The following is a 22,453-nucleotide window of genomic DNA, read 5'->3' as shown; positions in this document are numbered from 1 at the left end:
GCTGCAGCTATATGGAAAAAACAATTGGTTGCTATGGGTTACAGGTGAAATTTGCCCAGTGTTGGTAAATGACCCCTATGTTAAGTGTGTACAGTTGCTGATGAAGTTGATAGGTAGGTGTTACAGCTAAAAAAAACAGATCAGCACCAAGCCAATCACATAGCCACGCACACAGTGGAAATTAGCTGTAACATGTAATATGTAATATTCTTGTGGGACTTATGTGGTCCTTTGGAAGTACAGACTGGTCTTATACTTATCGGCAGAAATGCACTGGGTGTGTATGATTGGGAAATGCCATAGTGAGCCTCAAGGCAAGCCAATTATAAACAACAGGCATTGATAACTACTATAGTGCATGGAGAACTCTCTGAAAGAGGGGTAATATTCCCATGTATAAATGCAAACATTAAGGTAAGGAATGCTCCATGACTAAAACAGCTATGCTCTCCTCAGGCCCTCTCCAATCCATGTACCTGTCCCTCATTCAAACCACTCCCTGGTTGCTAAGGTAATTTGGAACCTAGCAACCAGATAGCTGCTGAAACTGCAGAAACTGGAGAGCTGGAGAACAAAAATGTAAATATTAAAAAAAAAATACAAATAATAAAAAATGAAGCCCAGCTGCTAATTGTCTCAGAATCTCACTCTCTCTACATCATACTAAACGTTAACCCAAAGGTGAACAACCCCCTAACTCCTAAACCTGGAGACAAAGAAACACATATAATACATGTGCTAAACAGCTTTTTTATTTTTATGTTCATCAAATAAAGAAGTTTACTGTTACATCTGTAGTATGTGCTTTGCTTTCAGTTTGTTTTGAATTTGATATGGTCTATTTATATGAATATTTGCCTTGCAGGCAAAGAGAATGGATAATACCATTTCAATCAACTTCAACATACCATCTGCAGGTAGTTCCTTACTGGGAGATTAATCTTTGCCTCTTGTAGCTTAGCAGATATAGGTTTCATTATTTTATAAGGGGACATAATAGACTAATTGCCCCACTGGAACAATACAATCTATTTTTAGCCAACTACAAGCAGCAGTGATTAATCTGTCAGTGTCACATAAGTCTATAATGTTTCTTTTTTTGTTGTTGTATGAAAAATATACGTACTACCAAAATCCTTACTCTTCTTAGTTTTGTATTTATGTTTTTTCGCTACAATATGAATTATGGACGTTGAATTAAACATGTCAGGATCGGCCAAACCTCTGCGTTTGTTCTCTTCTGCATTTTCCAATAACCCATGAACAAGCTGGCTATAACTGCAGTGTTTTATACCATACATGTTAGACTGTTGTGCCATGACAGGATGGCTTCAAGATACAATTAAAAAAAAAAAAAAAAAAAAAAAAAAAAAAGATGAAAGAAAAAGCAATATAAAAATCTAAAAGTCTGAACTCTTTCAATCAGCATCCATTCTTCAGTAAAAGAAAGCAAAATTGGGAAAACATTTACTTTCAAAGATCAGTAACAGCAGGTAAATAAAATGCCCCAAGAGCATTTGCTCTGAAAATTCAGCACCGCTTTAAGGGCAGTGGCACAAGGGGGGAATAAGTCGCCCGCGATAAATCTTAACTACAGCAGGCGACTAATCTCCCCGACATGCCATCCCACCGCCAAGAATATAAATTGCCGGTGGGATGGCATACACATCACATCACTATCTGACCAAAATTTTATAACCTGTCCGATCGACTAAACGAACATTCACCATGGTACGAAAATTAGCAGGACTATAATTCTGAGGCCACACATGGTCCGAAAATCGTATAAAATGTATATTGGTGCGCGTATGGCCAGCTTTACACAGCACAGGGGATAAGGGGATAAGTTGTGTAAGTCTGGTGTCCATCATTTCAGGCATTTGGTAGTTACGTGTGTGCTCAATTCTTTCAGTGCAAACGAACTGTGGTGATTAACACAGGGCCTGTGGCTCCAGGTACAACTGCACTGAATGCATAACTGGAGGCTGGATGGACTGAGCACAACTATATGAAAGTGAAAAGTGTGCCCTTTAGTGAATGGGATTATTTGCGCAGCCGACTATCGCGGAATTTGTCGTAACTGCAGAATTGGACATAAATGACCCCTTCAGTTTGCCCAGGTACATTAACCCATAGCAACCAATCAGCAGGTGGCAATTACTGGCCACCTGTTTAAAAGTAAACATTGTAATTAGTTGCTATGGGTTACAGCACCTGGCAGACAGTTCCTTTTATTACATATGGGGGTTTAGTCAACTTTCAACAAATGGGATTCAAGCTTAGTTCTATTCAAAAAAAGTATTTAAAGGACATGTCAACCCCAAAGATAATTTTTTGCCTAATTAAAGAAAACTAATAATTCTAAGCAACTTTCCAATATCAATTTATTTAAAATTATTAGTGCTTTAAAAGTTATTAGTAAATGTAATTGCTATAGAAAACAGCATTGGCTGAACTCCTCATTGTTACTTTTTAAATAATGTTGCAAGTGCCAGCAAGTCAGATCTGTAAAATCTGCTGCCTTGTGTTACATTGTTTCAGACGCCAGAGCCACCAGGGCAGAGAATAGAAAGGACAGACACACACTGCTTTTAATAGCAGTTATATATATACAAATAAGTAAAAGAACCATTACAAATATGTAACAAATGTGTATTGCAAAGTTGCTTAGAATTAAGTTTTCTTTTATTAGGCAAAAAAAATTACATTGTCAGTACTTAAGTGGGGTATATACACATTTTTTTAATGCTTTAAAGTCAACCCCAACAGTAAAGATAAATAATTCTGTAATATTAAACTGCACGGTACAATAATTATTCTCTGAGCGGGGCCCAAAACAGGATGTTTGAATGACAGCACCAGAGTAAAAAAGGAGAATCATACTGTCTAGTAACCCCCCTACATGAAAATAGAGGTACAAGTATGGGATCCCTTATCCAGAAACCCTTTATCCAGGAAGTTCGGAATTACAGTAAGGCCATCTCCCATAGATGCCATTATATATCATTTTAATTTTATAAAATGATTTCCTTTTTCTCTGTAATAAAACAGAACCTTGTACTTGATCCCAACTAAGATATAATTAATCCTTATTGGAGGCAAAACAATCATATTGGGTTTAGGATTAGAGGCAAAACAATCCTATTGGGTTTATTCAAAATGTAAATGATTTTTAGCAGAAGTTATGGAGATCCAAATTACGGAAAGATCCCTTATCCGGATAACAAGTCCCGAACACTCTGAATAACAGGTCCCATATCTGTAATGTTAATTTAGTGACCGTAAATATTGTCTATTGGTTTGCTGTATTATTTTTTAAAATTTGATATATACAAAAAAAAATTAGAAACAGACTGGTTACATGGTTATAATAATACAGACCTTCCATAAAATATGTTCTGTTTATAGAGTTTAAGGCAGTTTGTGTTTCATACAATATTTCACCGTTTCAGAGACAAAGAATTATACATGAAATATTAACAACTCCCTTGAAGAAGTTCCTAAACTGAACATTATCTTCTGAATGTTGCATTTAATCGTCATATAAAACCTGTCTGTTTAAAATTGGAGTGGAACTGTAGCAAATGAAGAAATAATGGCGGCCATTAAAAGCTTTTATGCAAACATTTACATTTTTGTTTCATTCTTATATATTCATAAAGCATTTTTTCCAGCCAAATCTTTTAACAAATAATTCTCTTGTCTGCAAATTGAAAACATTTTTACAAAACAAAAGAAACTTCACTTCACAATTGAACAAAGTGAGGGAAGGGGTGAGCCTAAGAAGAATGGGGAATGATCCCAGGAAGCAACATTCTGCGTCAGACTATCATGGTTCCATTTTAATCTGTGGAATTAAAGTATGCAAGTGTAAAAAAAAAAAAAAAAAAATACATCCTAGTCTCTTTTATTTACATGCTAGCATCTATTCTTCCATCTATTTCTCTACTTTGTTCTCATTCAGAAATAGGGAATGACCATGAAACAGGCCAAATGGTCAGGAGCAGGAGGGCCCACTGACACCTGGGCCCACAGGGAGTTTTCCTGGTATCCTGGTGGGCCCATCTGACACTGACTTTAGCCCTCAACTTCTTCCATTTTTATGTTACAAAGTCAGATGATTTTAAGGATTCTGATTTGGTTCGGCTAGGAGTGGGGATTTGACCGAATCCTACTGAAAAAGGGCGAATGTTGACCGAATCCCTACGTGAATCCTGGATTCGGTGCATCCCTAAAATAGGACACTTCAAAGAACACTGCCCTATAAATAAGTGAAGAAAAGTAATGCATTCTGGGAAAGAAAAACCAGCTGCCAGTGGAAATACTTCCTTACTTAAATTATCCAGTTTAGGAATTTGAAATATTCAGGGCCAAATTTGCAAGGCTAAACAACTATTATGCACTACTAAAATAGTGAAGCATTCCTCAAGTTAACCTTGCAGCAAGCTGACAAACCATTATCATGTTTTTGTTCAGTTCAGCTCTAATTTGAAGATATAAATTACAAGCAGGAGAAAGCTCAGTCGCACGTTTCTTACACTAAGGGGCCAAAATCTTTGTAACGGGATATGCTCTTCCTTCCCATTCCGAATGTATGTTCAGTGAAAGAAAACAATGCACAATGCACTTGCAAAATGCGTCAGATCACTACATACTGTAAATGCAGAGTGTAACATGCAAGTAAAAGTGTGTGAACAGTGCCGACAAATGAAAGAAAACTTATATAACCACATTTAATGCAAGTGGTTCCTAAAGAAAATAAAGGACTGACATGCATTATAAAAGATAATTAGCTCAATGGCTAAAAAATACATTTGCCTCTACAGATCCCTGGTAAGGCCTCACCTTGGTTATCAAGCGCAGTTTTGGGCTCCAGTCCTTAAGAAGGATATTAATGAGCTGGAGAGAGTGCAGAAATGTGCAACTAATCCAGATAGGAATGGAGGAATTAAACTATGAGTTAAGACTGTCAAGGTTGGGGATATTTTCCTTGGAGAAGAGGCGCCTGAGAGGGGACAAGATTACTCTTTAGGACACAGGCACAAAGACTTTTTGGCACATACGCTTAAAGGAAGACGGTGATGTTTTTTTTTTCAAAACATATCAGTTAATAAAGCTTCTCCAGCAGAATCCTATATTTAAATCCGTTTTTGAAAAACAGAGATTTTTTTAATAATTAATTTTGAAATTTCATATAGGGCTAGCCATATTCTTTATTTCCCAGGGGGCTACAGCCGTGTGACATGCGCTCTGACTAACTTGAGTCACACTTTACTGCTGAGCTGCAAGTTGGAGTGATATCACCACCCCCAGCAGCAGATTAGCAGTGCAATGGGAAGGTAGCAAGATAGCAGCTCCCAGTAGATATGAGAATAGTACTCAATAGTAAGAAATCCAAGTCCGGCTTGAGACTCCTCCAGTTACATGGGAGTAGGAAAAACAATAGGTTACCTAAAAGCAGTTCTAATGTGTAGAGCTGGCTCCTTCTGAAAGCTCAGACTCAGGTGCAATGCACTGAGATGGCTGCCTACACACCAATATTGTGTATATATGTGAGGGGGTTATTTATTTATTTATAACTGGGGGTTATTTGAAGGGGTTACCCTTGATGGCCTTTTGTCATTATTCAGCCATCTTTAAAACTCTCTGCTTCTCTGTCCCATAATTCTCTATTGTTTTTGTAGCATTATTGTAAGAACAGCAGTAAGTTACGCATTAGAGATAATCTGTTTAGCTACACTTAAAAACCTACCGCTACATTAAACTACAACTGCTGGCATCCCTTGACAACTGAAGTCTCTGGATGGGTACTGGGACTTTCCTGGTTTACGGTGTTGGGGGACAGACTATAAATCCAGCACAGTGTTATAACAGTTGCTGCAGCTCCTCCCATGCCTTAGTCAGTGATCTGATGGGACACTGAAATCACAACAAAGTACATGGCCAAAATCACATTTTTATGACCTACCTTCTTGTGAGTACTGTGTCCCTGTAAGACCATTAACAGGTACATGATACTGGCACAAGGCTGGTCTCTGGAGCAGCTGTGAAAACACTGTGCTGAATTAGCTTAAATATAATGTTAACATGGTTTACTGGTAGCAGACACAGCTAACAGGCTGCTTGCCAGTTCTTTTTTGCATTCTCCTTCTTTCAGGTGTGGCCAAAATCTGGTCAGTCTTTGGAATCCCCCACTGTAGAATCAACAACCAATTTAAGTCCTGAACATCATCAAAACACAATTTATCGGTATCAGCTAGGACTCTGCAATGAGGCAAATCAGGGGTGGAAATAGCCAATTACGGCATCTTTCTCTATAAAGCAGAACTTTGTATTTGATTGTAACCAAGATACATAACCCCCTTTCAGTTAATTGTATAAGCGGAAAAAATGCATACAGTGTAAACAATTTGTCCACTACGCACAATTAAAATATACTTTGCAACCACGTTACAACTCAACCAAGAACCGAAAAAAAGATTGAGCTATGTGACGATTGCGACAGCGTGCAGTGAATGTAATATAATGTCTTAATGAAAAAGTGGTTACTCTAGAAAAAAAAAAAATATATAACTTCACCTTCAAGCTGGTCAGTTTTAGCTAATCCTCCTGTGAAACTGCATACACTACATAAACTGCCAATAGCGACACATGGATCAAAAGGAAGGGTTTAGGGTGGAGCACTGAGGAGGTTATTATAGTGCTTTAGCCTTTAATACATTCTTAAACAGTGGCAGAAACATAACCTACGAAAATATTGTAGCAAAGGAAAAAATATATCACATTTCCCTGATCTTATTTTATTACACAGCACTAAAGGATAACTGTTTCATTTTTATCCTTATTACCTCCCTCCACCAACCCTTTGAGAGCAGATAATGAGCTTCCAGTGTCTCAGTTTTACAAACAAGGAGGATTTTATTATATGTTTTTTCTTAATTCTACAACTGCACTAAAGTACAAGGAAGTTAGAATGCTAAATTGCTTTCAGTTTCACAGTACTGCTCTGATAAGCGCAAAAATACATAAAAAAACTTAATGCGTATCCAACCCAAGGCCTACATATATTTTTATATGATGGATGTGTGGATATTTATTAAACATACAAATTTAATATACATTATCCAGAATGCTTAGGACCAAGGGTATTCCGGATAAAGGGTCTTTCCGTAATTTGGATCTCCATACCTTAAGTCAACTTAAAAAATCAATAAAAAACATTAATTAAAACCCAATAGGATTGTTTTGCATCCAATAAGGATTAATTATATCTTTGTTGGGATCAAGTACAAGGTACTGTTTTATTCTAACAGAGAAAAAGAAAATTATTTTTAAAATTCTAAAATTATTTGATTAAAATCGAGTCTATGTGAGACGGGCTTTCAGTAATTCGGAGCTTTCTGGATAACGGATCCCATACCTGTACAGTGGCCTTTAAACTAGGAGGAAGAATCTGACTAAATGCCTTGATTTTTTGACGTATTTTTGGATACCAGAAGTGCCTGCCTGCTGTTTTTTCCTTTGTGTACTCCTGTATGGCTCCCTAAGCTGAAGGTCTGGGGCATGAGCACCTGGACCCACCTATCCTGGGGGTAAGATTCTACATATGTACTACAAGTTGCTATTCCTGTGAAAAATAGATATATTTGGCATTAAATGCCTTTCTTCCCTGCAAAAACTGCTATCGAGAACCATTGAACGATCAAAGAATAATGGAATAGAGTGTTGCTTCATTTTGTTAAACAATATAGTTTAACCCAGCCGTGGACAGTGTGGTGGTAGAGTGGTTAGCATTGCTGCTTTGCAGATAGGGAGTTTTAATCCAGCCAAAATACTATGCCTGGCACAGTTGACTCCAGAGAATACTGTTGAACTAAGGAAATGCAAAATCTACAATCGCCTGCAACTTTAATGTCAGCAACATAGATTCTACATTGCTGACACTTAAGGGGTTAAAATATTTCTTTCTAGAAAAGGTATTGTTGTTTTACTCAGCAAGAAATGCAGCCACAGCCATGATTTGTCATTATACTGTCTCTTCAAAATGTAACACAGATAAAAACAATGCAACACTTTTTAATATGGGCACCTCACCTTTAATTAGCGATTGAAGTCTACATTTAGAGCAATGGCACATGGCTATATTTGTCGCCTGTGGTTAAATCTGTGCTACCGCGGGTCACAGATCTCCCAAAAATGACTTAATGCCATAACATTAGGAGCGCTGCAAGTAAAACATAATGCTCAAAACTTCCCGTGTGTCACTGGCCTTAATGTAGCATGATGGGAATGTATTCTACATATCTGATGTGCAAATAATATTTTGTAGCATTAACCTGTGAGTTGTCGTGCACATGCTCTGACAAAACTCTGAAAACAGAAATGTGTGCTGGTATCTAAACAACAGGATTTACACAGGAGGGGGTGTGGGTGCCAGGAAGCAGCCTCCTATTCTGTTTAAACCTCTTCTAAAGCCTCTTCTTAGGCTTCTGAGCCTGGTTCCTAAGTATCATTGTCTATAAACACAAACACGTGCTAGTGGGGCATTATACATACAACTGTATTTCCCTTCCTCAAAGGAAACATAATGCACTAGTAATGTAAGTCATTGCCCACAGCAATATTACAACATCATTACGGGCAGAGAAGTTGCCATGTTGGTTAAAGGTCACCTAATTTTTTGTTTGAACTAACAATTCAGGGTTTATATGTTACAAAGCACTACAGTAGCTGCTTAGTAGAAAATTTCTTTATGTTGTAAAATGTTTTCTAGATATTCAAAGCCTTGGATAGTAAACACCTGCTTTCTTTTAGCAAAAAAAACCTCCAAGGCCCTGTTTCTTAACTTTAGTCACCAGATGATGTTGGACTACAACTTCCACCATGCTTTGCTTCACTGTTGGCGTTCAACAACATCGGGAGACCTAAAGTTAAGAAAACCGGATCCCAAAGTGACAACCAGCATTGGAGGTATGGGCACCCAAGGGCATATTCTGTAAGGCAGACAGAATGGCTATACTTCAATAACACTGCCCACCCATAACTTTATTTTGGGACTAAAGAAGTTTCAAATTACTGGGAGAGGTCTAAAGTGACACCAAACTACAAAAATATATCCTTACAACATACCTGAAATCTATTGCACACCATTATATACATTTCAGACAAAGTAAAGACTAAAGGAATGTACAGAAGTAGTTGTTACCGTTACTATGAGGATCTGGGTATAAAACACTGTACTGTATAAAAGTATGTTACTGTTACTATGAGGATCTGGGCATAAACAGAGTTCCCCTGCAGAGTGCTGTGAAGCATCACAACTGATACAATCCACAGATCCCATTAGAACACATTTATTTATCGATATCATGCACTCCCACATATAAGCTACTGAGCACTTGCAGGTTTTTTTAGTGCTTGCTACAGGGGCTTAAGGTGGCCATACACAAATGATCGTGCAATTATATTTAATGCGTGTATGGCGGGAAACAAGGCAATGTAAAATTTTGATCGGGTACCATTGAAGGCACCTGTGCAAAGGCAAGCGTTTAGCGCCGAATCATCAGATAATGGTAGAATTCTTTTGTTTCTACCTGCATATCTGACAATTCAACTGTGAACATTAGTGAAGGATACAAACAATCTTCATGGTTGCAGGAAAGATCATAACTGTAATGTATGGACACCATTAAGGGGAACAGCTAAAAAAACAGGCTAATAAAAATAATATTTTAATATTATGCACACCAATATTGTGAAACCTATAGGACATTCTGGCATGTAACAGGACAGCATTGGGCTGATTTAGAACAGGTCACGAAACCTAATTATGTACAAATTTCTTAAAATTATTTAAGAAATCAGCATTACATGCAAGACTAGTGAACCAGGATTAAAAAATAAGTGCAAGCTCTGTGATACAGATCTGTCATCCCCAGGTGTAAAACTGAGCACTGCATAGATTGCTGTGCCTTATTTGCAAACCCAAAACATAAGTGCAAAGAAGAGCAGAGCAGCTATAAATCAGCAGTTAGTCCTCAATTTTGCAAAACCTTTTTATATTATAAAGCTGCCAAACAGGTGCAGAGTATAGTAACTCTCATTCACAAAAATACATATGCAGTGTGAATGTGTCCATTCCATTAGTTATTAAACCGTGCCATGTTGAGACAAAAAGACCCCTAGCAATGCAGGAGAGCTAATTGGGGGATTTAATATATCTCAGGGATGGCTGATCTACAGCACCTTTACTGGACAGCATAGAGTTGGTGGTGGGATGCAAGGGAGTAGTAGTTCAGCTACAGCTGGAGGGCTACAGGTTGGACATTACAGAGGCAAACACTCGAACGACTGTTACACAAGATAACTTTTATCCATGTGTTTTTTTCCCCTGCAGGTTTGAAGCTGGCCCTGGACAAATGCCCTGAACACAGCAAAACTTATAAAGATATAAGAAGTTATAAGAAGAAGTTGATCGGAAGTCAAGGAATTCTCTTTCATTGAAGGGAAAGGAGAATCAGGCGGCAGGCAAGGTCGTGGCAGACTTGCAGGTTTGCTAGGAACTTTCAGCAGAGTCAGGGCAGGCAGATCAGAGGCTTCAGCTCGGATTTCACTGGCAAATGAATGATTGAAAGCTGTAACCTTACCTGGGATCCGGCTGCCAGCACAGTCCCACAGCGTGCAGGATACCAGTCACAAAGTGTCACCCACTTCCTGGGCGCCCATACAATTCCCAGGGCTGGATCCGCCACCCAAAACAATGAGGATCCCGGTGAGACTCCCACAGCCGGAGCGCAGCCCTGGAGTCCAATCCCCCCTCCCTCCCTTGGCAAATACACTAAGGAACTTGCAGCCGCCCGCACTTACTGCACTTTCCTTGCTAATTCTGCCAACTCGGACTCTTGTAAGGACTTCAATTTGCCCTAATTACCCCTGAGTATCAGAGCCCCCCCGCGTCCAGGCTGGGCGCTTCCAGCACAACTTGCATGGGTTTGCGATCCCGTGTTGTGCCTCAGGGCAGCCCTCCCTTGCTTTCAACCCAAGGTTCACATTCCCTTTTCCTTGTTTTATTTTCAGCGCGGTCGGGTCTAAAACTAAGAGAACGTGGCATATAATCTCCTCACGTCCCCGCCCACCCCGAATGCTTACAGAGTCTTTCAGTAGGAGATTTCAGGTAGAGGAGCCGCGCCATCTGCCGGGTTCATCCATTATAATCACTATATTTAATCCATAGTGAGAAAATATTACAATTGCTTATTTGCCTTAAAGAGATAGTTCCCCATTTAGCATGTGTTCAACTTTTTAAAGTAGTGTTTCATTTTTAATTTTTTTTCACATTTACCATTTCTGTTTCAAAATGTTATCTGGTTGTCAGGTGTCACTGACTTTGTAATGCAATAGTTGTAGTACAACTTTTTATTTATTCTCTCTCTGCTTAGGCTCTCTTCTAGTCAGCTTCCAGTCTGTCATTAAAACAACTGTCTGGTTCCTAGGTTAAATGGGACCCTAGCAACCAAGCAACAGCTGCAACTGAAGAGCTTTTGGGGAGAAAAGTTCAGTTTAAAAAAATGGATGGAAGAACACTAAGGGGCCTATTTATTATGCTGTGTAAAATGCAGATTTATTACACTGCATAAGCCCAAATCACTGGTGATGTTGCCCATAGCAACTAATCAATAAAAAGAATTTAATGGTCACCTGCAAGTTAGAAAACAAAAGCAAGGATCTGATTGGTTGCTATGGGCAACATCACCAGTGATGTTGGCTTACACACTATCATAAATATGCCTCTAACTTTGTCAGAATATCACTCTTTACATGAAAGTTATTTAAAGGCGAACTACAATTTTAACCCTAAAAAGCTACAAAAAAAACTTAGAAATGAGCATCATTTTAACCTATAGGAAAGATGAGGGCTTAATGAAGGAAAGCAGCTGCATGTGGCGCCTATATTCAAAGGTCACACACTGACTTATTTGCATCAGATACAATATCAGGTGCTAGAATGGTGTATTTATTTAGAGTACATGCTGCTACTGTGATGCAAATCTGGCAGTTCTTATGCTGCTTTGGTTATTACTGACATTATAACTATTTCTACAGAAGGCTACTTTTTTACAGTAAATGTAAAATGTATTTAGTACAAAATTTACCAACACACCAAGGCTTCTAAAGGCAGTTACCAATTGCACATGGTCTTGGATCTAAAATTAAATGTATGGTTATTTTTAAATTCTATTCATGTTTCAAAAACAGTAAGAAGCCTAGAAAAGAAAATCCCCTATTCTTGCTATATTTTAGAATTAAACTGTTGGTAATGCATAATCCTTCCCCACATTGTAGTTTGATGTTCCAGATGATGAAAAGACAACCAATATACACTATCTGAGCCAGGATGGCCGAGTGGTTAAGGCGTTGGACTTAAGATCCAATGGACAAATGTCCGCGTGGGTTCGAACCCCACTTCTGGCAAGTGTTTTAAACTCCCCCAAATGAAACTGTTAAATTAAAAAGAAAAGGAAAAAGAAGTAATCTTCATGAAATGTTACACCTATCATGTTAAAGGTACACTGTAGCCACTGCATTGTGGCTCTTTGAATGTATTATACAATCTTTTGTGTTAAAGGGGACCTATCTAATCAACAGATATCGACAGATATACCAGCCTAGCTAATAAAACACCAGGCAAGACCGGGCCAGGTATTTAAATGTTCTTGCTGGTAAATTTGTAACACTTTCTCCTTCCTTCAAAAGCCTGCCCCAATTCCTATTTAGATTTACCTCCTCTGACTCTTCCAATGGCACAATACTGCCCCTTTGCATCATCAGTGTTCCCACTTTGCGTTGGCAGCCCACCCCCCCACTGATGTTTAACTTTTTAAAGGGAGGCAAACCTAACAAGAGATGAAGGCTAACAGGGTCAACTTGTTCCCCAATCTTGTGTCATCTGCATGCTCATAATGAGAAAGTTGGTGCATTATGTGCAGTGTGTGCCCCAACATGGCTGGCCGCACTCGGAGCTTCCTCCTGGTGCAAGAGGTATACCAGTCACGAGGAGGGTTTTCTTGAAGAACTGCTATCTTTTCCACCGACCAGTGTGTGGGCTTTGTTACCCTGTACCTCCAGTAAGGGCCATGGCAGACGGGGAGATTTGTCGTGGGATTGCATACGATGCGCCAAAATCGCTGAAGTTTTCTCTCAAGGCAACTTCGGCACCATGTATGCGATCCCACTGGCGATTTACATTCTCGCCGGTGGAATGGCATTTCAGGGAGATTAGTCGCCTGCGACAAGGGAGATTTGTTGCAGGCGACTAATCTCCCCGTCTGCCACGGCCCTAAGGAAAATAATTCTGATGACATAGGTGCCCTTTAACCACCAATTGGTTTTGGGTCTCACTTGGCATGGTAAATGACTGGTTATCTGGCAGTGTTAAGGTGGCCATACACATTCAGATCTTAGTCTTCTTCTAACGAACATTCAGATATCGATTGTACTTTTAAATGCAACAATCTAAAACTTACATTCAGACTGAAATTGTAAGATAAAGCCCTAAAAATAACAAATCGGAGGATGTTCTGAACATAAAATAATTGGGAGACACCACTCGTATGAAAGTAACTTCATGGAAATGCATTGTAGGTCCCCCAAGGATATAGTCAGATACACAATACATGCACAGATTTTCCAACCAGTCCAATCGACTAAATGACCTATCGCCATGGTATGAAAATTATCGGGATGCTAATTAGTAGCCCACACAGTCCAAAAATTGTACAAAACTATGTTTTGTACAATTATATTGGTTGCATAAAGGTATGACCAGCTTTAGAGGAGAGCCTCCTGCTGGTGGGATTGGGAATTATATCTGCAGATGGCCTCATTTAGGAAACATATTTACATGAATACTGTCTTCAACAGGACAATAAATATTCCCAGTAAATATTCAGGCTATCTTTCTATTCTACTTGCCTTGTGGTTTTCTCTGGCAGGTACACCACCACCAGTACTAGGGTTATCCTAGCTTTATATATTAATATCCTAAGCTTCATATTTCTACATGTATTTAAATGTGCTCTGAACAAAATTTATGATCAGCTGATTAAATAGCATATTAAACCATCACAGCTAGCCGGATGGCCAAGAGGTTAAGAGAGAAATAGAGAGAGGTATGAAAGAGAGGCACGATCATTTACATAAGTCTAAATTAATTCCTTTCTTTAATTTTTTGGTGTTACTGTTATTTTAAAGAGACAGCACCATACCATAATGAACAGGGCTTGCGATGAACATACAATTGGCTTATGATTTTAATCACAAAAAAAGAAATCTATGGTTCTTTTGTTATTTATTGAGCTAAACAAGGCAACCAGGGTAATTGAAGCTACTCCATGTTTGGTCCTTGCAAGGTAGAAAATTAGATTACTGGTATATAACCCCTTTCTTCAAATTCTGTTGTAACTATTTTGTTGGCAGGAGTCCATTATGCAAAAAAAAGCATTTGCCTACACCACTAGGCTATTAGGGATCAAACAGCAGACAATTCTTAACAATTATACCCAGCGGCATTTCTATACCTAATGCTGCCTGAAGCCGCCCCCCTCAACCCCAGACACACCGATACAAAAAAGAACCCAGCACATATTAAAGGAAAAAAAATAAATCCACTTCTAAATTAATCAACAAAAGAAGGTTAAGATGAAAAGTGGATTTAAACCATCAGCCTTAAAAGCAAGGGTCTAAACCACTACACCAGTAGTTACTATGCATATATCTTTATCAGTAACAATGTTTCCTCAGAAGAGCAGCACCCTGTACATGAGTAGTAATGCAGCAGGGGAAAAAAGGCAGGAAACAAGTTCTCACAGCAGAATATAAAGCAAACACTCACTGAACCATTGTGTCCTATGCAGACTCTCTTGAAGCCATTGGCTGAGTTGCAGGTTGGAGCAATTCAAAGCAGGAAGTTCTCCTTAGCATATTATGATTCCATTCCCTCTAGCCTTTGTATGTTTTATATTTGGCTAACCAACTATTGTGAACCTATCTTGGCGTAAAAGTGCCTTTCCAGCTATTGAAGGTAGAACATGAGTCACACTGGACTTTCTTACTGAGATGGGCCCTTGCTTAGTGAGTAAGGGAGATGGATGATGTACAACTATACCTCTTTGCTACTGTGTAGAAACAAAAATTAGAATGCAGAGGATCTTGCAAACAAAACAAAAAGGTTCTATTATCAAAACATCACAGGGTTAAAGGAGAACTAAACCCTAAAAATTAATATGGCTAAAAATGCCATATTTTATATACTGAACTTTTTGCACCAGCCTAAATTATCAGCATCTCAATAGCAGCAATGACCCAGGACTTCAAACTTGTTACAGTTCCATCTTGTCATTTGCCCCATCTTGCTTAGGGGTATATTTATCATTCTGTGTAAAAAGGGAGTAAAACATTACCGGTGATGTTGTTTATAGCAGCCAATCAGGTGCTTTGATTTTCTAACTGTTGAAATCTAATTGCTGATTGGTTGCCCTGTGCAACATCACCGATAATGCTTCCCTCCACTTTTTACACATTATGATAAATATACACCTTAATGTACTATGAGCAGCTGTTAAGAAGCTAAGCTTAGGGGTCGTCACAAAATATCATGCAGACAATGAGGCTGGCCTGTCATATCTGATACTAATTGCACTGGGTTCTGAGCTGCCATGTGGTAATCATCTGTATTTATTACTAATCAGCCTTACATTATGACATTTATATTCTGTATATATAGTATATTGTGAGTCAGTCCCTAAGCTCAGTAACTGACAGCAGCACAGAGAATGTACAGTGCATCAGCATTTCTAGCCTACTTCTTTAGTTAGGCTTTAGTTCTCCTTTAATACTTACAAAGCATTAAAGGAACAGTAACACTAAAAAATGAAAGAGCTTTAAAGTAATAAATATATAATGCACTGTTGCCCAGCACTGGTACAGCTGGGGTGTTTGCTACAGTAACATTACTATAATTTATATAATAAGCTGCTGTGTAGCCACGGGGGCAGCCATTCAAGCTGGAAAAAAGGAGAAAAGGCACAGGTTACATAGCAGATAACAGATAAGTTCTGTAGAATACAATAGTGTTTTATCTGTTATCTGCTATGTGCCTGTGCCTTTTCTCCTTTGAATGGCTGCCCCCATGGCTACATAGCAGCTTATCTATATAAATTATAGTAGACTTTCTGAAGTAAACACACAACTTTTACCAGTGCAGGGCAGCAGCACATTATATTTTAGTTACTTTTATACACTTTCATTTTTTGGTGTTACTGTTCCTTTAAGGTAATATTGTTGTAAAGTTAGATACAATCACAGTTAGAGCCAGTAAATGTGACACAACTCTGGAAATGCTTGGTAGGTTAGGATACAGTGTTTACCTATTTACCAGATACTGGCTCCAAATCCCCTCCAGTGGGAACTGTTCAGGGAGTGATACCTAAAGCCTGGATCCACGCACAATGTGGTCTCTTTATTTTAGGCCAGTTACTGTATGTCTTATGGATAGCTCTTCCAGCTATCAATCCTTTGGTGGAGCACAAATCGTTTTTTTCTTCTAACTTTTCCTTAAAATCTTATGTTCCTTGAATGAACTTTGACAAAACTAGTCATGTAATCTAACTAAACCTCATTTGTGAGGTCCCTGTCCCTTGAATTTTTCTAAAAGGGCAGAATTCTTTACTGGGTCTTGTTGACACCAGACTCCCCAGACACATCCACCTGGGTCAGGAGATAGAGACTAAATTGGAAGAACTATCCCTTTTCAATCACTATATTAAAATATGACAGGAAGTGACAGGTCTCTAACCTATGGGCCCATAACATAAATATGTAAATTTAGTAATTTGTAATTTCCCCAATATGGCCACCTATGTGGTGGGCTATATCATGCTGATCCAATCTTTTGGCCCTTGGGACACAGATCAGATCATAAAGGAGGCCTGTGGAGGCCATCGGGAGAGGTCCACATCAACACACCAATGCAGTCCTCTCCTCCTGCATTTTCAAACCTGTCCAAATGATCTCTGGAAGATTTTGTCCAGATATCTGTCAGGGAGGTAGTCAGGAACAAACTTTATCTGAAGGAACTAAATCAACAGCTTAAATCTGCCCAAGTATGATCTGTTTTACTTTTATTAAATCAGTTATTTTCCCCAGGTAGCACATCTCACCAGTACAAATTGAACCTTAACCCGCACACCCTTAGCTCTCCAAAAAACACTAACCGCTCAGTGCACAATGCCTAGGGGGATCGGCACCCCCTCCACAGACTCCAAACAAATAGCAGTGGCACTCAAGAGCTTCAAGCGGGACTAGCCCTTAAAATTCTTTATTGCGGAAAAAACATGCAACGTTGCATGTTTTTTCCGCAATAAAGAATTTTAAGGGCTAGTCCCGCTTGAAGCTCTTGAGTGCCACTGCTATTTGTTTGGAGCACATCTTACCAGGACATTTAAAAAAATAAATGGCATTGATAAAAGTGCAGTTATTTTATCCTCTAAGCTGAATCTAGGTACCCTGCAATGGATGCTATACCAGTCCAATTATGATATAACTACAGGTATAGGATCTGTTATACAGAATGTTCGAGACCTGGGGTTTTCCAGACAGGGGTCTTTTCATAATTTGGATCTCCATGCCATAAGTCTACTACAAAAATCAATAGGATTGTTTTGCCTCCAATAAGGATTAATTATATCTAAATTGGTATCAAGTACAAGGTACTGTTTTATTATTACAAAGAAAAAGGAAATCATTTTTAAAAATTTTAATTATTTCCTTAAAACGGACTCTGTGGGAAATGGCCTTGCTGTAATTCGGGGCATTCTGGATAATGTTTTCTTTGGATAACAGATCCCGACCCTGTACTACAATTTAAAGGGATACTGTCATGATTTTAATGGTATATTATTTCTAAATTACACTATTTACATAGAAATTTACTGTACCATTTAAAATGTTATTCTTGAACCAACAAATGTATTTTTTTTTAGTTGTAATATAGGTGTGTAGGCGCCATCTCAGTGCATTGTGTCTGAGTCTGAGCTTTCAGAAGGAGCCAGTGCTACACATTAGGGTAAGAACCCAAGGAGCAGTTGAGTCGCCCATGATAGATCTCTGCTACTCCTAAAAGACTCTCTGCCAGCAACAATAGGGGTCGCTGGTGGAAAGCCATTGAAATCACTTTGGTAATCCGAAGTCGTGCGAAGTTTCCTCTTGCAGGTGACTTCAGAAAAGGAGGCGATGCGAAGGGCTTTCCACAGGCGACTCCTATTGTTGTGGAAAATCTTCTCGGAGCGGTTTATCACCCGCGATAGCAGAGATTTATCGTGGATGACTCAACCGCTTGGTAGGTTCTTACCCTTAGAACTGCTTTCAGGTAACCTACTGTTTCTCCTGCTCCCATGTAACTGAAGGAGACCCAGGCCGGCTTGGATCTCTTACTACTGAGGGCTATTCTGATAGCGACTGGGAGCAGCTATCTCACTACCTTCCCATGGTTCTGCTGATCGGCTGCTGGGAGGGGGGTGCTATCACTCCAATTTGTAACTCAGCAGTAAAATGTGCCTGAAGTTTATCAGACCACAGGTCACATGACTGTGGCACCCTGGGAAATGAAAAATATGGCTAGCCCCATGTGAAATTTCAAAATTAAATCTGTGGATTTCAATGCAGGATTCTGCTGAAGAAGCTCTATTAACTGATGTGTTTTGAAAAAAACATGTTTTCCCATGACAGTATTCTTTTAAGTGTGAATGGCACAGGAACAACCAATGGTGTTCCCTTCTTAGCACATGCTCGGGGTGCCTCTCCCAAGCTGGCTACCACCCCTACCACCTCCAGCACTGCCTGCAGCATAAAAGTGAGTGGGCAGTGAAGTGTGTAGCAAATGAGGCAGGCACCTACCATGCAGCAGATGCCACAATATGGACCCCCTAGTGCCCTGTGCCACCCCACAAATAGGGGTTTGCTGTATGGTATGGGCCAATATTTTCTAATGACCTTTTGTAATGGTTTGAATGTAGTGATAAAGGTATTCTTTTCTTTACCTTTGTTTCTTTACCCTTATCAATTAGTAAAGTTTCATGGGTAATTTCATTTGTGTGGGAGCATAGCTGTACAAGTACATGGTGCAGGGGGAAATAAGCAGTGAGGTTGGGGGTGAAGCTTGGAGGTATGCATTGGGGAGGTAAGTACATGTTGCATAGAGGGGGGTGTGATGGGGGGTTTGACACCCAATTGCTGGATTGGTGGGCATTTGGGGGGGGGATGTTTGTGTCTGTATCTCCCAAAAAACACAGGAGGGGTTGACAAGTCTATTTAAAAAAAATAATTTGCCACCCTATTGAAAAATAAGAGAATATACAGTGCATTCTAATTATGCCAATATCTTTAGCCCTTGAGAGGTTCCACGCATATCAGTGCAAATACATTTCTGAGATTACATTTCTCTGTTTTGTGAAAAAGTTACCACTATTTCTTATTATTTAGTGAGATATAGATTCAAATGATTTTGTATTGTTTTAAGTTATAGATAAAAAAAATAAATTCTACCAGGAGTGGGGTTCGAACCCACGCGGACATATGTCCATTGGATCTTAAGTCCAACGCCTTAACCACTCGGCCATCCTGGTGAACATGCTCACACGGTTCGATCTGCTACTTTTAAGGAAAGTCACCGTACTGCGCTTCGCAAACAAATGACATTTACAGCGTTTATATTAGTACATCTGTGTGAAATTCTAACGTGCGCCTTCTTCTTTTCCCCTTCTAACATCTCCATATTGCAAAGAAATCTTTCTAGCACCTCCCCAACCACTGCTAACATTATACAACCTCGTCTGTGCGCTAACAGGTCCCGCCTGCGCCATTAACCCTACCCTGACTGGGGATATAGACGCGTACCATAGAATGTGGAGAGAGGCTATGAACTTATGGCTTATGAAGGACAGTGTATGTTTGAAACGTGAGGTAGTAGGGCCTGGGAGATAATGTTGCAATGAAACCAAAGGAGAAACGAACAATAATTCTGTAGCCCATAAGAATAATGGAGAAAAGCCCTGCGTGACGTCACTAAGAGGTGGGGCCAGGCATGACGTTGCACTGAGGCGGGACAAAGAAGACGTCACAGGTAGAAGGAGGAGTGGGGGGAAGCCGTGACCTGTCAGGAAAAAGTAAGATGAGCTAGCAAGCCTGACATTGCAGGCGGGAGGGAGGCTGGGTATGAATGGGACAGATATGGCGCAAAGTACTAGGAAAGCGCATAAGTGTTACTGGCAGTGCCACGGATACATAGAGCGGGAGAGAACCCCGTTAGCATGTTCTACAGTGCCGAGCAACTTTCCCTTTCTATCTCCATGCGCATAGTTATAGTTAGTATGGATCTTGCTGGTTGTAAGCTTTGTATTCTGTGGCTTCTGGAACACTAGAGGGCGTATTTATTATTGTGTGTCAGCCAACATTACCGGGGATGTTGCACATAGCAACCAATCAGATCTTTGCATTTGTTTGCTAAATTTTAGGTTAGAGTTCAAATTAAATTGCTAATTGGTTGCAATGGGCAAATATGCCACTTAGAGTGTTTGCTTTTAATTACATTAGGTGCAATACTTCTGTAATTAGAACTGATTGCTTACTGCCTGGCATTCACCTGGCCAGTTACATCTTGCACCCAAGCCGTTCTTGTAGGTTTGATGAGTGCTGGCAATTTCTTTCTGTGATTCGTATACAAATTGTAGCCAAATATTGCTTGTAGCTGCCTTTCAGTCTGAAAGGAAGACCTAAGGCTGATGCCACAGGGGCCGTATTCTCAGCAAGCCGAAAAATGCTTGCCGAAAATACGCCTGCTACTGTAAATTCAGCCTACCTTGGACCTGAAATACGCTCAGGTTCAGGCACATGTAGCTGATATCCGCCAAAAAACTAAGGCTAATGCCACACAATGCATATGGCGTATATTTTCGGCAAGCCGAAAAACAATTGCCGAAAATGCAGCATACGCCCCATTTGTTCCTACCTGTGCCTGCACCTGAATGAATGGAATACGCTCGGGTGCAGGCACATGTAGCCGAAAATGAGAGAGAATTCGAAAGTCTCGCGGATTTCGGCTACATGTGCCTGCACCCGAGCGTATTCAAATTATTCGGGTGCAGGCACAGGTAGGAGCGTATGGCGCATATTTTCGGCAAGCTTTTTTAGGCTTTCCAAAAATATATGCAATACACATGGTGTGGCATTAGCCTTAGAACAAGAAACTACTGACAGGTGTACATGAACGAGCTGGGGCTTAAAATTCATGTAACAAGCAAGTTAAGGGTAAGTGCAACATGCTTGACTTCCAAAGCAAGGGTGGCAAATTCCTTCACCCCTTGTGGTTTCTCCACACCATTATCCCCTGTCTAGGTTACTGGTAGACCAGCTGTCATGGGGTGGGTTATTTTATTTATTTTATATAGTGCCAGCACAATTCTGCAGCACAAGAGGAGCTATCAGAAGCCCGTTTACATACCAGTATGTTTTTTGGGTGAGGACACACAGACACATACAGAACATACAAACTACCAGCAGGTAGTATCGAGAATTGAACTTAGGATGCAGCGCTGCAAGGTAGAAGCGCTAAACACCCACCATGCTGCCTGCTTGCTGAGACACTGGCATTGTGATTGACAGCTAATTGGATTTGTATAATAAAACATTAAGAAACTGCAATAAAAAATGTCTGGAATTGTGTTCCCTTTTTTTCCAGTATGGTTGTGCTGCCTACCTTTAGTTACACTTCTGGTAATGTACAGGTATGGGATCCTTTATCCAGAATGTTCAGGACCTGGTGTTTTCCGGATAATTTGGATCTCCTACCTTAAGTCTGCAAAAAAATTATTTAAACAGTAATTAAGCCCAATAGGATTGCTTTGGCTCCAATAAGGATTAATAATATCTTAGTTGGGATCAAGTACAAGTACTGTTTTATTATTACAGGGGAAAAGGAAGCCATTTTGAAAAATGTGAATTATTTGATTAAAATGGAATCTATGGGAGATGGTCTTTCAGTAATTCAGAACGTTGTGGATAATGGGTTTCCGGATAAGGGGTCCGATACTTGTATCTGTTAGTTTCTGATAGTGTGACACCATACTACAACTGATGTGTTTCACTGGAAAGTTAGCAACTACTGACCAAGTTAAATAGTTTGCAAGACATCATACTTTGTAATTTAGTGGCCTTCTTACTTTATTCTCAGATTTAAATAAATAATAGTTGCTTAAAGGAGAAGGAAAATAAAAACTAAGTAACCTTTTCAGAAAGGTCTATGTAAATACAGCCATAAACACTCACAGAAAAGCTGCACTCTCTATCGAAAGAAACACAGGATTTCTTGTCTCCTTTTTTGTAAACATGTTCTTTGGGATCA

The 22,453-nt window shown here is 39.5% G+C and overlaps 1 protein-coding gene and 2 non-coding genes across 4 annotated transcripts in view; 1 reads left to right on the top strand and 2 right to left on the bottom strand.

Annotated features, from left to right (window-relative positions):
* Window positions 1-11,083, bottom strand: part of utrn (utrophin) — a 372,003-nt gene extending 360,920 nt beyond the window's left edge. Inside the window, exon 1 of one of the 2 annotated variants that reach the window (XM_012963789.3) lies at window positions 10,867-11,083. The gene's annotated coding sequence lies outside the window, so the exon portion shown is untranslated. Of the gene's footprint in view, window positions 1-10,646 lie in introns of both variants that reach the window. The other variant, XM_004914663.4, reaches the window with a different exon arrangement.
* Window positions 11,084-12,388: 1,305 nt separating this feature from the next.
* On the top strand, window positions 12,389-12,471 carry trnal-uaa. Its single transcript has one exon. It is a non-coding gene; the product is annotated as a tRNA-Leu (tRNA).
* A 7,125-nt stretch (window positions 12,472-19,596) lies between these two features.
* Window positions 19,597-19,679, bottom strand: trnal-uaa. The gene has a single exon. It is a non-coding gene; the product is annotated as a tRNA-Leu (tRNA).
* Window positions 19,680-22,453: the final 2,774 nt, after the last annotated feature.

The sequence above is a fragment of the Xenopus tropicalis genome, chromosome 5, assembly GCF_000004195.4.
Source record: "Xenopus tropicalis strain Nigerian chromosome 5, UCB_Xtro_10.0, whole genome shotgun sequence".
Classification (NCBI taxonomy): domain Eukaryota; kingdom Metazoa; phylum Chordata; class Amphibia; order Anura; family Pipidae; genus Xenopus; species Xenopus tropicalis.
Note: the sequence above shows the minus strand (reverse complement) of the source record. Positions and strands in the feature narration are given on the sequence as shown.